This window comes from Rhopalosiphum padi, chromosome 1 (genome assembly GCF_020882245.1).
Source record: "Rhopalosiphum padi isolate XX-2018 chromosome 1, ASM2088224v1, whole genome shotgun sequence".
In the NCBI taxonomy this organism is placed as follows: domain Eukaryota; kingdom Metazoa; phylum Arthropoda; class Insecta; order Hemiptera; family Aphididae; genus Rhopalosiphum; species Rhopalosiphum padi.
Window position 1 is genome coordinate 53,572,470 of NC_083597.1, and position 13,818 is coordinate 53,586,287.

The window sequence follows — 13,818 nt, forward strand, 5'->3', positions numbered from 1 at the left end:
AATTCCACTTCTCACGCAACCTATGCAAAAAAAAATAGATGCGTATAATTATTGGACGAAAAAAAATTATCTTTTATATCATTAACTATGTGTTAATTAAACAAAAGCTTTGGTAACATTACCTATATTGATCGTTAACCTATATAATATTTAGATTTTATTAAATAATACATAGGTATTACTTTATTATATATTTTGATTTCGTATTAACATATTATTTCCACCGTTATAGGTACTATTTAAAACTTTTTAAATACACTGTTTCCTACGTGATTAATGATTGTCATAAGTAATTACAAAATTACAAAATACATTAATACTTTTGAATAAAATAATCACTTACAAAATATACATTATTTAAAACTGCTTAAATTTAGGTAGGCATATTCCAAAATCGTATACCATGGCATATTATAGTAACGTTATATTAATACATTAACAAGATACGGGACACTAAATTATTATACAATAATGAATAATACATGCAATGCTAGTTTGTATTATTACCTTCCCCACTCCCAAGATTATAATGATTACTCAATTTCCAATATCCCGTATCCGTTTACAATAACGAGCTTGCGGACTGCGGTGTATTATTAGATTAGTAGCCACTAGCCAACCAACTATTATTGTCAAGTTATGCATTAGGGCGGCATTAACTAATTTTATAGCGAAAATTCACTATCATTAATAAATATTCACCGATATTGGATAACGAGACAGCAATAATTCGGACTGTCCGTTGTTTGTATTAACGCGCCTTTTTACTGTTATTATTCTATGTATATATTTTATCACAATAACTTTATTCTTATTGCTTTTCAAAATTTATCGTTTTCGGAATATTTCTTTTATTGTATTAATTTTTGAAAATATAGATATAGAAACAATATTTAATATAATTCGAGAAAGAAGCTATTTTAAACGAACAGAATTGAATTTATATTATTATTATTATTGTTATTTATAAATTGTATTATTTATATAACATATTATTTTACAATCAATACAATCTGTCAATCTGTATACACAAAATTAATACAATAAGAAAATGAGTTAACGTTTGTACAAAGCTTGAGAAACACGAGGAAAGGGAGCATCTATCTACAGTTTACACTACTTCTAATTTATGAACTTAGAGGGAGTAAGTTGTTATTGATTATTTAATAGATCATGTGGCCATTAAGACGACGGATACCGGGATACGGTTGTCAGGTAATATACGAGAAGAGAGTTTGAATATGAGGGGGGTCTGTGTTGTTGAAGGAGTTTTTATGAAATTTATTATAGTAATAGAATTAGTCAGAAAAAGCTGTCTGGATTATCAAGAAGTTGTATTTGCTATTTTAAAACATTAACTTTTATTTTATTACTATAATTTGCAATATGACTTATTAATATAATATAAAATCTTACCCCGTCGCATTTATATACGGTACAGAAATTACAAACTTAAAAAAAATACATTGCCTGTGACTACTAAAACGACTTGCGCCGTCACTGCAGTTTTTGGACTAAACGTGTCTAGCGATGTCGGTCGAATGCCGCACACGCCACACACTACCACTACGTCTTCGGCCTCAAAAGTATTGTGCAATATTGTACCGTGTGGTGGTGTGGTGGTGGTGGTGCCGACGTGGTTCTGCCGGTTCTGGTGTATTGGAGTATGTTCTGACACGCCATTTAAATAACTATACTTTCACAACATGTTTTGGCCATCAGCTGTGCAAACCGCGGGTGAAAGTGTGAACAACATCCAACTAAATGCTGAAAATGAACACCGTACTTAACATCCTTCGGTAGCTCAGTTGGTAGAGCGGTGGACTGTAGTGTAAATATCCATGGTTATCCATAGGTCGCTGGTTCAAATCCGGCCCGAAGGAGACATTAATTTTTTTCGATATTTGTTTTATATGTATTTTTGCATTAAGCTTACTCCGTTGTTTTTGCGTGAAAAAAAAAACATTATTTTTATTGCGACCGTCAATATACACGATAGTACGATATAATTAATATATTTTAATAATATTTTATGCACCCTGGTTATTGGTTTTTTTTCAATTTGCATAGACAGATATCGAAGGGGGGTTTAACCACTTCACATTTTAAATTAGCTTAACTTTTGGTATTATATTACCAAAATTTTCGATTTTTTTTTTTAACTTTTTTGTATTGTTAACTTTATTAGTAATCCCCTATATTGGTGGCAGAAATAATAACTATTAATAAAGAACTATATATTACAAAATATATTAATGATTAATGGCAAGAAGACTTAAAATTTAACATTTCAAAAATCGCTATTCCCAATTTATACAAATTACTACAAGTGACCATAACTCTTCCCATACCTACGTGCTACTTCTACGCGAGGACGAAACTTTTCAACTATAAGATGTGTAAAAACTGGTTAAGAAGTTAAATACTCCACATTTTTATTAACACATTCTCCATATCAATTTTGAAACGTATTGAAATAAAAATAGAGCAATATTATTAAAATAATTAAAAATACTTCAATTTAATTATCGCTGTATATGATTATTTAGTTTATTATGTTTTAGCTTACGTGTATCAGTGTGTACTCAAATAATTATATTGGTATTGGACATCTTAAGAAAATTATTTTTATAAGATAATGTTAAGGGTAGTATCTGTTTATAAGGTGGTAATTAAAAAAAAAAAATTCAGGGCCCAACATTTATTGTAGTATAAGATATTAGATACTGAAAATTCACAATCAATAAACTATTTTCACCATTAAAATGTTTCTACTTTTAAAAATGTCAGGGGGGATGGACCTCTTGACGCTGGACCCCCCAGGTAAGAATTATAACTTTTTATAACATATTTTATAAATTATAAATATTCATATAGGTGATACGTTTAAACTTCTAATTTTAATAGTAATTTATAGACTTAGTAGTGTAATATATGAATATTTTAGTAATTACCAATAATAATGAAACAATTTTGTTAGAATAAAAGGGGAGGTCGAATCCTTGGTAAAATTAAGTAAGATTTGTATAGTAGAAAGTAGTAACGCAATGTTGGATGATGCTCTATGTATAGTTATACGTATATAATATTTTATTATAATAATACGTTATATTATTTGAAATCATGAAATCCTGTGAGGTTCGAATTGCTGCAGTTTTAAGCCAATGTACCCCTTCAGAGTATATGTACAATATAACGTATATATACGCGTAAATACATAAACACGCTGCTGTTTAATTACGCTGGACAATCCTGCGGACTGCTCGAAGTACCATTAAAACGACACATTATATATATATATATATATATATATGGAAAGAGAGTGTGCGATGACTTGTCACGTGCACACTTGATGACGGTATTCCATATACCTATATAGTATTAGTATACACATTATATGTATATATATATATATGTGTGTGTGTGTTTCGACGGACTTGTCTACATTTTGGCTAACCCTTTTTCGGCAACATATACGTATATTACACTCGAGTGAAACACTAACAGATCGATGTCGTCCGTACGCGTTAGTGCGTCGTGATAAGTGCGTCCAATGTCCATATATATTATATAAAGAGCTGCCCAATATAATACCTATATAACTTCAGTATTTCAGAGGGGGAGTTTTATACTTTTATGTTAACGCTTATACACGCCCGACGTTTATGTACTACAACAATATGGTCGAGATGAGTTGTGAACACACGGTCAAGCAATTTTTACGAGTATTTTTTAATAACATCGATGTTACTCTTATCCCTATCGCTGCATCATGGAAATGCAGCACAAAGAAAATAATAATAACAATAGTATATATATAATATTGTATTAATAATGCAGTGAATTTAACAATTTTTTTTAATCTTTTTAACAATGTTATAGCGTCGTGATGCGTATATGGTGTATTATGCAATTGTGTATGATAATAAAATTATGTTCGTAGAATTTTATTTTCTGCATGTTAGTACATTAACAAACGCACTCACGTGTATATAGTATATACATTTAAAAAAAATGTTTTATAGTCTTGTTGAGTTGCACGAAGTACAATTTTAATGTTTCAAATGTTTTTGTACTTCGGAGCCTTATTCAGTTGTATTGTTTGCTACTTCGCTATATAATACAATATAAAATCGTATCTTATATAACTAAAATTTTAACACATAGTTAGCCTAAATTTTTGCTATATAAATTATCGTGAGTTATAATTTTATTTTACTATATAGACATATAGTTATAGTATATATATTTATATACTATTAATATTATAGTATTTTTATACACAATTATGGTATTTTTTCTCTTTATTTATCATACATTATATAGGTATACAAATATAATAAACATTAAACATTCTGCAGGTAAAATTGATTATATGTTTGATTATAGCACATCATATTAATATTATGCTTTACTGTAATATAATATTATTTTAGTACACAATTTATTATGTTCTCTGAATATATATTTCTAAAAAATGTATACTAAGACATTTAATTAAATCAATATAAATACAAAGTTTAAAATATATTTATGCATCAACCTTTAAAGTATATCAAATTCGTAATCGAACCGCTTATAACTTACTATGATTTGCAATCAGATTTAAGTGCAAGGACATGGCAAAATTCACATTTAAATTATCATGGTGCATAAATTGTACAATGAATTTTTCGTTTTTTTTTTTTTTTTTTTTTTTATCGTGGTAAAATTATTATTTAAATGACGATTTTTCTTTCTGTAATATTGCGTTATCTTCTGTTTACATTACAATTCGTTGAAATTAATGGTCGGTCGATTTGATATTATATGCTCTCAACGAAAGTCGGAAATTGTATTTCTTGCATAATATTATTATTTTAATAATGATACAATAATATTAGCAACTACTTCCTATACCTATATATGATGTGTCGTGAAATTCTACGGTATAAAATAAGAATAATAATAATAATAATAATAATAAAAAAAATAATAATAATAATACGCAGCACGCGGTTGATACTATACGCAATGTGACAGGTTAGGTAGATGGATGTAGATTATATTTTCAAATCCAAAAAACCGCAAAATGACCGAGTCCAGTTAATTTATCGAAAGAAAAAACTACACAGCCAGTGAGTCAGCCATTTTGTCCAAGCGCCAAGCATAATATATTATATTCATTTCGAACGTACTGCTGCAGCGCACTTTTGTTGCAGGTGTATTCAATTATTATTATTCAGTTACAGTAATACGACCGGTCTAAATGTTATAATATAGACAATATAGTATAGTTAGTATACCATCTATCAGTGGCAGATATATGAGAAAAAATACAAAATCCACAAACATTACAAAAGTCCCAATAAAATATTATTCAGGATAGGGCAACATATATTATTTTTTAATAAATATATTGAGTTAAATTACCTTGCTTATGATTTAATTATACTACGATTAGGCATCATAGGTATGAATTATAAGTTAAGTGCGTACTGCCGTACTGGTCTATAAAATTAAACTTTAAATGTGTAACTATAAATTATGGTAATAGGCTTTGATTTAAGCGAAATATCCATATTAACTTATATACAGAATTGTTAGAGTGAACAAGTGCCCAATTCACGAATGTCCATATTATCTCCGTTAAATTCAAAGGTGGTAGAGTATACTTACTTATCTGATTTTTTTAATATACGGGTACCTATATGTGAATTTTAAACGTAAATTAAATTGTCTCCCCTCCACATTAAACTTGAATTAAAATACTATGCAAATAATTAAACATCAGATCAGATGATTACCAATATTTTAATAACCTAAGAAAAACCGCCTAACAAAAATACCGATATTTTTATAAATAAATATAATTATCTTATACAAGTCGTGTATCGGATGTATAACTTATATTTTTTTTTCCTGAAAAATATAAGTATTAAAACGGCCTGCTTGAAGCACAAACTACTTTTTCCTATATACCTAATACGCTCAAATCGTGCCTACATCATACACCTTATCAAGCAGACCATATTTTAACATATACTAAGTACAGGTTAACAGTATTTTAACATACAAAATCTTGTGGTTAATGAATGTGCCTCGTACTCCATGGCCCATGTGGCCATGCCCCAAGTCCCGGAGCACATAATTATTATTATTATTTCCTTATGGCTTACAGTGCCATCTAGTCAAAAATTCTTAGAATATGCTCTGTTATCAAATCTTATAAATTGTATCAATTGGATGATTTGGATCCAAACAAACTAAGATGACTATTTAAAATGTATACAAAATAGATTATTAAATTAATTTTGTTTGTCAAAACAATTTAAAACAGTTAAGAGCATTTTTTTATTTTGCATTTATCTTTTGTGAATAATGTGAATAGATTTAATAGATTTGTAGCTGTTTTAAAACACTATAACTTACGAACTTATTTTATTTGATATACATTTTAAATGTGTATTTTGTTTTGTTTGGATCCAAAATGAAATTTTGATAATGATTAATATTGCAGTATGTGACGTTACACTATTCGTCCGTATTTGCAAAATAAGTACTTAGAAAAAAATGTTTTAAACCTTTTTATTAAATTAATACTATTTTTATCTACCTTTGCATGAAAGTGTTGTATACCCGTGAATTTTTTAGCTATGCATCACATGCGGTTATACCTACCTATCATCAGTATCATCGCATATTATAATAATATAATATATATTATTATTATAATAGTTCACGTGTGAACAATTGCAGCAGGCGCTATAAATAATAATAAAATATCGTAGTCGTAGAAAATGTTATAGATACACTTTTACATATATATAAATATATATATATATCTTCGTAACATTGCATACTGATATATATAGGATAATAATTTTTTGATATTCTGGACAGTGTCCAAGGGTAGGCGCTTGGCACTTGCTATTCGTTTGTCCAAATAGGTACCCCTAGGTGGTAGTTTATGGTTCGATATATTATGATACTGCGATAATATAAATTGTATTATATTTCCATCATCACGAGGACTGAAAACTAACACGTATAAAGTCCGCCGACGATTTATTATTATATTATTTTCTAGCCGTTGACGGGGGTCTGAAAAATATATAACGCTTATAATACATAATATAACATTATAACATAATATCACATCACTATCACAGTATCACTATATACTGTAACCTATAAATTATTGTATACGTACTATGTACAGACTACATAATTATATTATTAGTTTATAAAATATTTATGTCAAAGCCTCATCACTGTTATACATCGTATATAGACGGAATATATAGTAATACCATTTTATTGGCAATGTTGTTATTCGTATTATATATGGTGGTGTATATAATGTAATACCTATAGGATTAACGAATCAGCTCTGAAGTAGAAGAAATTTATTTTGATCGGACTTTTAACTAACGATATATGTTATGTAGGTCGCATATTGGACCTTTGGATTATTATGATCCACCCACTGTCAAATGAATACTACTATATATAATAAAAGTATATACGCACTACTCATATAATAATACATCAGTAAATTGGATGTCCACATTTTTTTTTTATATTAACGATCGCATTTCATACATTTTTAATCATCACATGCAGCCAAATGTAATTTGACTTAGCTCGGACGCGCTTTTTAAAAGACTAATTCACGACGTCTCGAATTATTAACGTCATTACATAATATTATATGGTATTGCAATAGCAATGTACCGTAAGACTAAACTTTTATACCTTCATCATTGGCTTTATATTATTATGTTTGATACATATAGTTTTTTTTAAACCTATTCGTTCACTTTTATCACGCTATTGACTATTGTCTATTGACGATTATAATAATATTGTTTCATCTAAAATTATAGTAAATACTAAATTCACAAACACTATCAAACAGCAGGGTCTACAATTATTATACTATGTGCATTAATAACATAATACTGAATTTTATCACATAGTTAATAAAAAAAAAGTAAATAATTGTAATTTAATAATTTGAATGGAGTGCAGTTTTATATAATTATCAATATTTAATGTATAATATCGTTTAAATTGTATTAGTGCTAAATAAAATATATTACGATAGGTAATTACCATTTTATTGTCTATAAAACAAGCAACCAGTGCCGTGCCGTAATAACTATAATTGGGCCACAAGGTAATAATATTGGCACCCCTATTAAGCATACAATATATTTAAGCCTCTACAAAAATAGCTTGTTAAGCTCGCGTAAACCTTCCTAGTCTGATATTATTTATATAATAATAAACTTTTTTCCTATATTTGTACACATATTTGTAATAAAAAACGTTTAGGTATAATTAACAGTCCTGTATCGCATTTGTAATGATCTGGTAGTAGACTTTCTTCTTTTTATAATTGTTCTGTACTGAAAAGTCTGAAGATCACTTAAATGTTTCCGTTTATTTGCCTCGGGCGTTTAAAAAAATAAATTACGTATACAACAACTCAAGTAAAATAAATAAATTCGATTTAAATAAACTTATTAAAATACAAATGTTGAGTCGAAAACGTGTTTTCGTTGTTTTTGTCGTTCTTGAACATCGAATGTCTGAATTATTACAGTGATAAACCATACCGTAGGTATAATAAGTTATTATCGTATCCCTATTCGATAATACTATATTTTCTGGAAATATTTAAAAATAACATCTTTTGTTATCCGTTTATCGGAATACACGTTCCATACGTCTTCTAACGGTATCTTCCCTGCCATAGTGCCATCTGGCTATTAACACTATAATATAGATATATCGATTACGTCATCGTATATGTACCTAGTCCGTAACCATAAACTGATAAGCTGCAACACGTTTTTCACGGATAAAATAATATTTAATTTAAACATAACTCAAAGTATAAACCATCGGGTAAAGTGGAAAAGTACTATTTTACCATCCTCCTCTTGGCACGGCTCTGCAAGCGACAAATATTAATTCACGACACTGATACACAATAGATTAAGAGGACGTTGTACCCGCAGATAACACTCCGTCTTACATACGTACGACAGCAAATTTTCGTTCACCAGTTTCAATAGTGTGCCGTTAGTTTTTATATTAGTGTGAACTGACCTATTATAAAATTTAAATGCAAGATTATTATCCAGGTCCTCGCGTAACCTTTTGTTGATATTATTATTTTTAAGTAAATTATGATCTTTTTGAAATTGTATATTTTAAAATGATCATAACATTCATAATTTACTAAAAAATAATAATATCAATAAAAGGCTACGTGGGACATTAGATAATAATCTGACCTTTAAATTGTATAATAGGTCATTACACTCTAATATCAATACTAACAGCACACTATTGAAACTGGTGAACGAAAATTTGCTGTTTCGTACGTGACATGTAACACTCTCAACACATGCGTGTAGTACGTCCTCTTAGGATTAAGACAATCAACTATCAAGTACCTAAGTCAGTGGCTCCCAAACTTTGTACCTTTACCGCTCACTTAAAAAAAAATTCGACATATAAGACGCCCCCTTAAAAAAAGTATTGTTAATAATCTTTAACCCCCAAGTTAAGCTTCTAACTTCCATTGCCCCCTTTGACGATATCGCCCACTTTGGAAAACATTGACCTAAGTAATGTGACTTGGAATGTACATAAATGTCATAAATATATTTTTTAAATAATATTCAAATATTGAAAACTTAACTAAGTTTATTGAATTGTTTGTACTATTGTCTATTGGTCTACATTTATTTAAGTATAATATTTATATATACTTTACTTATAAGCATAATTATATTTATTAATTATTATCCTTAATATGCATAACTACATAAGTGGAGACGTATCATTTCATTTCAACAAGATGTGGGCGTTTTAGAATAAAATGTTATAAAGAAAATATGAAATAATATGAATGTATATCTATAATTTGTGAACGAAAAAAAGTGAAGGGGTTTATGAAATCACCCGCATACCCTTATTGGCCTTATATCCAGTGTCGGCCTGGCCATGGCCGCTGGGCCGCGAATGCGGCCGGGGCCCCTCTCCTTTTTTTTTTTATTTTTTTTTTTATTGTCGTCAATTTTGTTCAGCCGTTATAGGAGCAATTTTTCTTCAGAGGCCCAAAAAATTGAAAATTGATTCAATAATCAGATGCTTTCCCATAGGTTAGGTTAGGCTTTGTACAAGTTAGAGGAGGTTTATTTGGATCAATTGCGCTACTGCAAGTTAAGTTAGGTTTTATCCTTATTTTGGACGAGACCACGAGGACCCTGCTTGCCCGACCCTGCAGCCTGCAGAGGCCCCGGTGCCCCGATGTTGGATTCAGCAATCATACAAATATTGCATAGAAAAAAATGTATTATGTATTAATTTACAATACCTACTATAGTCTATAATATCTGTATAATATATAAATATATAATAATGATGAAGGTATGACATTTACTCTTGAAAGTAACTTAAACAATATTATTCTTATTTCTTATATAGCTTATAAATTATGGATATGTTTTCTAAGTTTAAATTTTATAATAGAAATATAATTTTAGTTTTCGTAATTTCATTTCTGTGTTATTAATAATTATTTTTTATTGTTTTGTAGCTTCAAACGTTTCAATAGTTTCATAGTTTATTTTTAAACGAATGATTTCCATCGCGTCGGCTTCGTGTTAATATAATATTATTATTATAATGTTATTATTATTTATTTATAAATATTAAATAATGTTTTTCTCGCACCCATCGACCATTAACACGATTCATGAAAAATGAAAATTTATTAAAAGACTTGAACTGGTTGGACCCTAGAAGTTTTGCAGTATTTAACAACATTGAATTATTGCCTGTATCAGCTTTGAGTACTTTATGTAAAATATCTGGACTGAATCATGAAGTAATCTTAACAGAATTGAAACAATTTTCCAGTCAATATGAAAACTTTATACCACAAATACCTAAATATACTACCGATTGTGATTCAGAAAATAAGATACTTTTAAGAAATGAAGATGCGAGTGATGAAGATAATGATGAAATATCAAAATCAGTAAATTGCAATAAATGTAACAAATGTATTCACTGTGCATTTTTAATTGTACGGGAATTATCATGCCAGTCAAATTTATTTTCAAATTTATTTGTCATATATAAGTTTGCTTTGTTGTTGCCATCAACACAAACAACTTGTGAAAGAGTATTTTCAAAGCTTAAATGTATAAAAACAAAACTTCGCTCAACGTTACACCAAAACCACCTTACTCCATTAATGTTGATGGCTATAGAAAAGAATATAGCCATTGATACTCAAAAATTAATTGAAACAATAGCTTATTCATCTAATAAATTAAAAAAATTACTTATTTAAAAATTGTGTTTTATTATTTAAAACATTCTTACTAGGTAGGTATTTCAAAAATAATTAGTTGTAAAATTGCTTTTATATTTAATTTAACTCATGAATCATGATTATGATATATAGGTATTATATAATATGATCTATATTGGAAAAAATGTAAAGTACCTATATTTAAAGAAGTATCTTAAAATAATGTTTCAACAAAATACAGTGTACATTTTTTGGGGGCCCCTTAAAAAAACTGATCCATGGGCCTTTGGTATGCCAGGCCGACACTGCTTATATCCCTCTCATTTTTATAGTACGACCACTCACCACTATAGACTGTAGTAGGTAATATACTAATATTAATAGCCAGGGTGATCGGACTCTAATCAAGACAAGGTAACACTAAACACACAAATCATACGTATTTACAGATCCAAATCTAAAAATGGATTGATAATTATTTATTATGTGCCTAGGCCCTAGATGGCTAGATTATGTGTTATATAATTATTAATTATATAAATATTACCTATCTATTAAAAAACGATAAGCTACAGACATTATAATATTTGGTAGATTATATTATATACACTTTTTTTTGTTGTAAATAAACTAATAGGAAACAATAATTGGAATTGGTAATTAATAGTTTTAATTATAAAAGGATTTATAATCAATGCTTATAGCCTTATACAGTTATACATAATATCTATAAGGGAATGTTTCCATAGTTCCATCCACCACTTGGGACGCACATACTGTATAAAAGGTAGGTAAATAAATCATAATAGCCACGGCCCGTGATTTGCAGTGAATACGAACTAAAATAATATACAACGAAACCGCGAACTAATAACAGTCGTCAGCAGTGACGCGTGAAAGTTGCAGCTGATTTAAATACAGTGATTTTCAATCCGATTTCCAACCACCTTCGATAGCTCAGTTGGTAGAGCGGTGGACTGTAGTGGTGTAAAATTCACAGATATCCATAGGTCGCTGGTTCAAATCCGGCTCGAAGGAAAAATTTTTTTGCAAATTAATATTGAATTGTCTAAACGTCGAATTGTTACGTCATTGTTATTCATGTATTAATCGAATCAACAGATATTATAATATATTAATATGTCACAAATCGCACACAAATAATAATTATTATTATTTTTATATAGAATGTAAGTGCTTCTCCATAACTAAATATTTTTTTTAGACATATGCTTATCTAAGAGTTTTTTTCATAAAAATATGACAGATCAGTTTATTATTATACATTTATACCTCAAATTGAATAAATAAAAATGAACAATATAATAATTAATAATAGTAACAATTAATACAATAGGTATGTGTCAACAAAAAATCAGTCAGAATTAACAGAATATTACCATTATTAATCGAGGATAATACCTCGATACCTTATTATACCTATTAATAACCTAAATAACTTGGTTTATATTAATCACGATGTAGATACTAATATAACAACGTAGATACCTGATTGATAAACACATGTTCATTGTTGACATTGACACCATATAATATACTTATTATTGAAGTTAGAATTATTCTATAGTTGTACTTTGCAAGTTTTTAGTTTTTTTTTCTTTGCACATAATTTTTAAATGTATTTTAATACAATGGTAAAAATTGTTTACTTATAATTAAAAAAAAAAGATTAAGTATGGTTTCATTCTCAGAATATTTCATTTTAATTGTTTTCCTCTATTTCTGTACTTGAATTTGTAGGACTGTCAGCAACGTCAACACCGCATATTTGCATTCGTTATGTTAATTAATAAACTGAATTAATTAATAAAATCTTTGTTTAAAAAAATATAATAAACACAATATTATATAGGTACACGTACACGTACACATATATGGCACCTATACATGCACTGGTACATATCGGTACATGGCACTGAAATAACGTTTTATTAAATGTAATAATAATAATGTATAATGCAGAACTTTAACACCGATTTCTCCATTCTCGTCTCTTCGTCGATATTGAACTTAAAATCGAAAAAACATTATTACAAACAATTTTCTTTTAACAATTAAAATTATTTATGCCTGCAAAATGATGGCGATATTAAAAGTATTTATGTATTTTGCAAACCATTGTATAATGACTATAATGTATTGATAACACAACATGTTATCATTTTCATAATATGTATATGTACCTAGGATGTAGGTGTATACTGTATATGAGGTATCTGGTGCTAAAATTCTGACTTATGGTTTACAATTCTATAAGTTACAATATATCTATAACCTATTTAATTACTTCGTTATTTTAATTATAATTATATATTGAATATTTTATTTTCAAGAATAGTTTAAATATATGATATCACTAAAATAATATGAAGTCGTGGACCAATATATTTTAATATTATATTATGTAAAACAGCTTTAGTGCATAACAGAGACGTATATTGGATTTAAATTTTATGTGTAGTATATCAGTACTCATT

The 13,818-nt window shown here is 28.4% G+C and overlaps 1 protein-coding gene and 2 non-coding genes across 8 annotated transcripts in view; all 3 read left to right on the forward strand.

The window, feature by feature from the left end:
- The window catches only part of LOC132928852 (ADAMTS-like protein 1), a 177,266-nt gene that overhangs the window by 130,212 nt on the left and 33,236 nt on the right, over window positions 1-13,818 (forward strand). The gene's annotated exons all lie outside the window — the stretch shown is intronic.
- Window positions 1,794-1,883, forward strand: Trnay-gua (transfer RNA tyrosine (anticodon GUA)). Its single transcript is given in 2 exon segments — window positions 1,794-1,830; window positions 1,848-1,883. It is a non-coding gene; the product is annotated as a tRNA-Tyr (tRNA).
- On the forward strand, window positions 12,267-12,358 carry Trnay-gua (transfer RNA tyrosine (anticodon GUA)). Its single transcript is given in 2 exon segments — window positions 12,267-12,303; window positions 12,323-12,358. It is a non-coding gene; the product is annotated as a tRNA-Tyr (tRNA).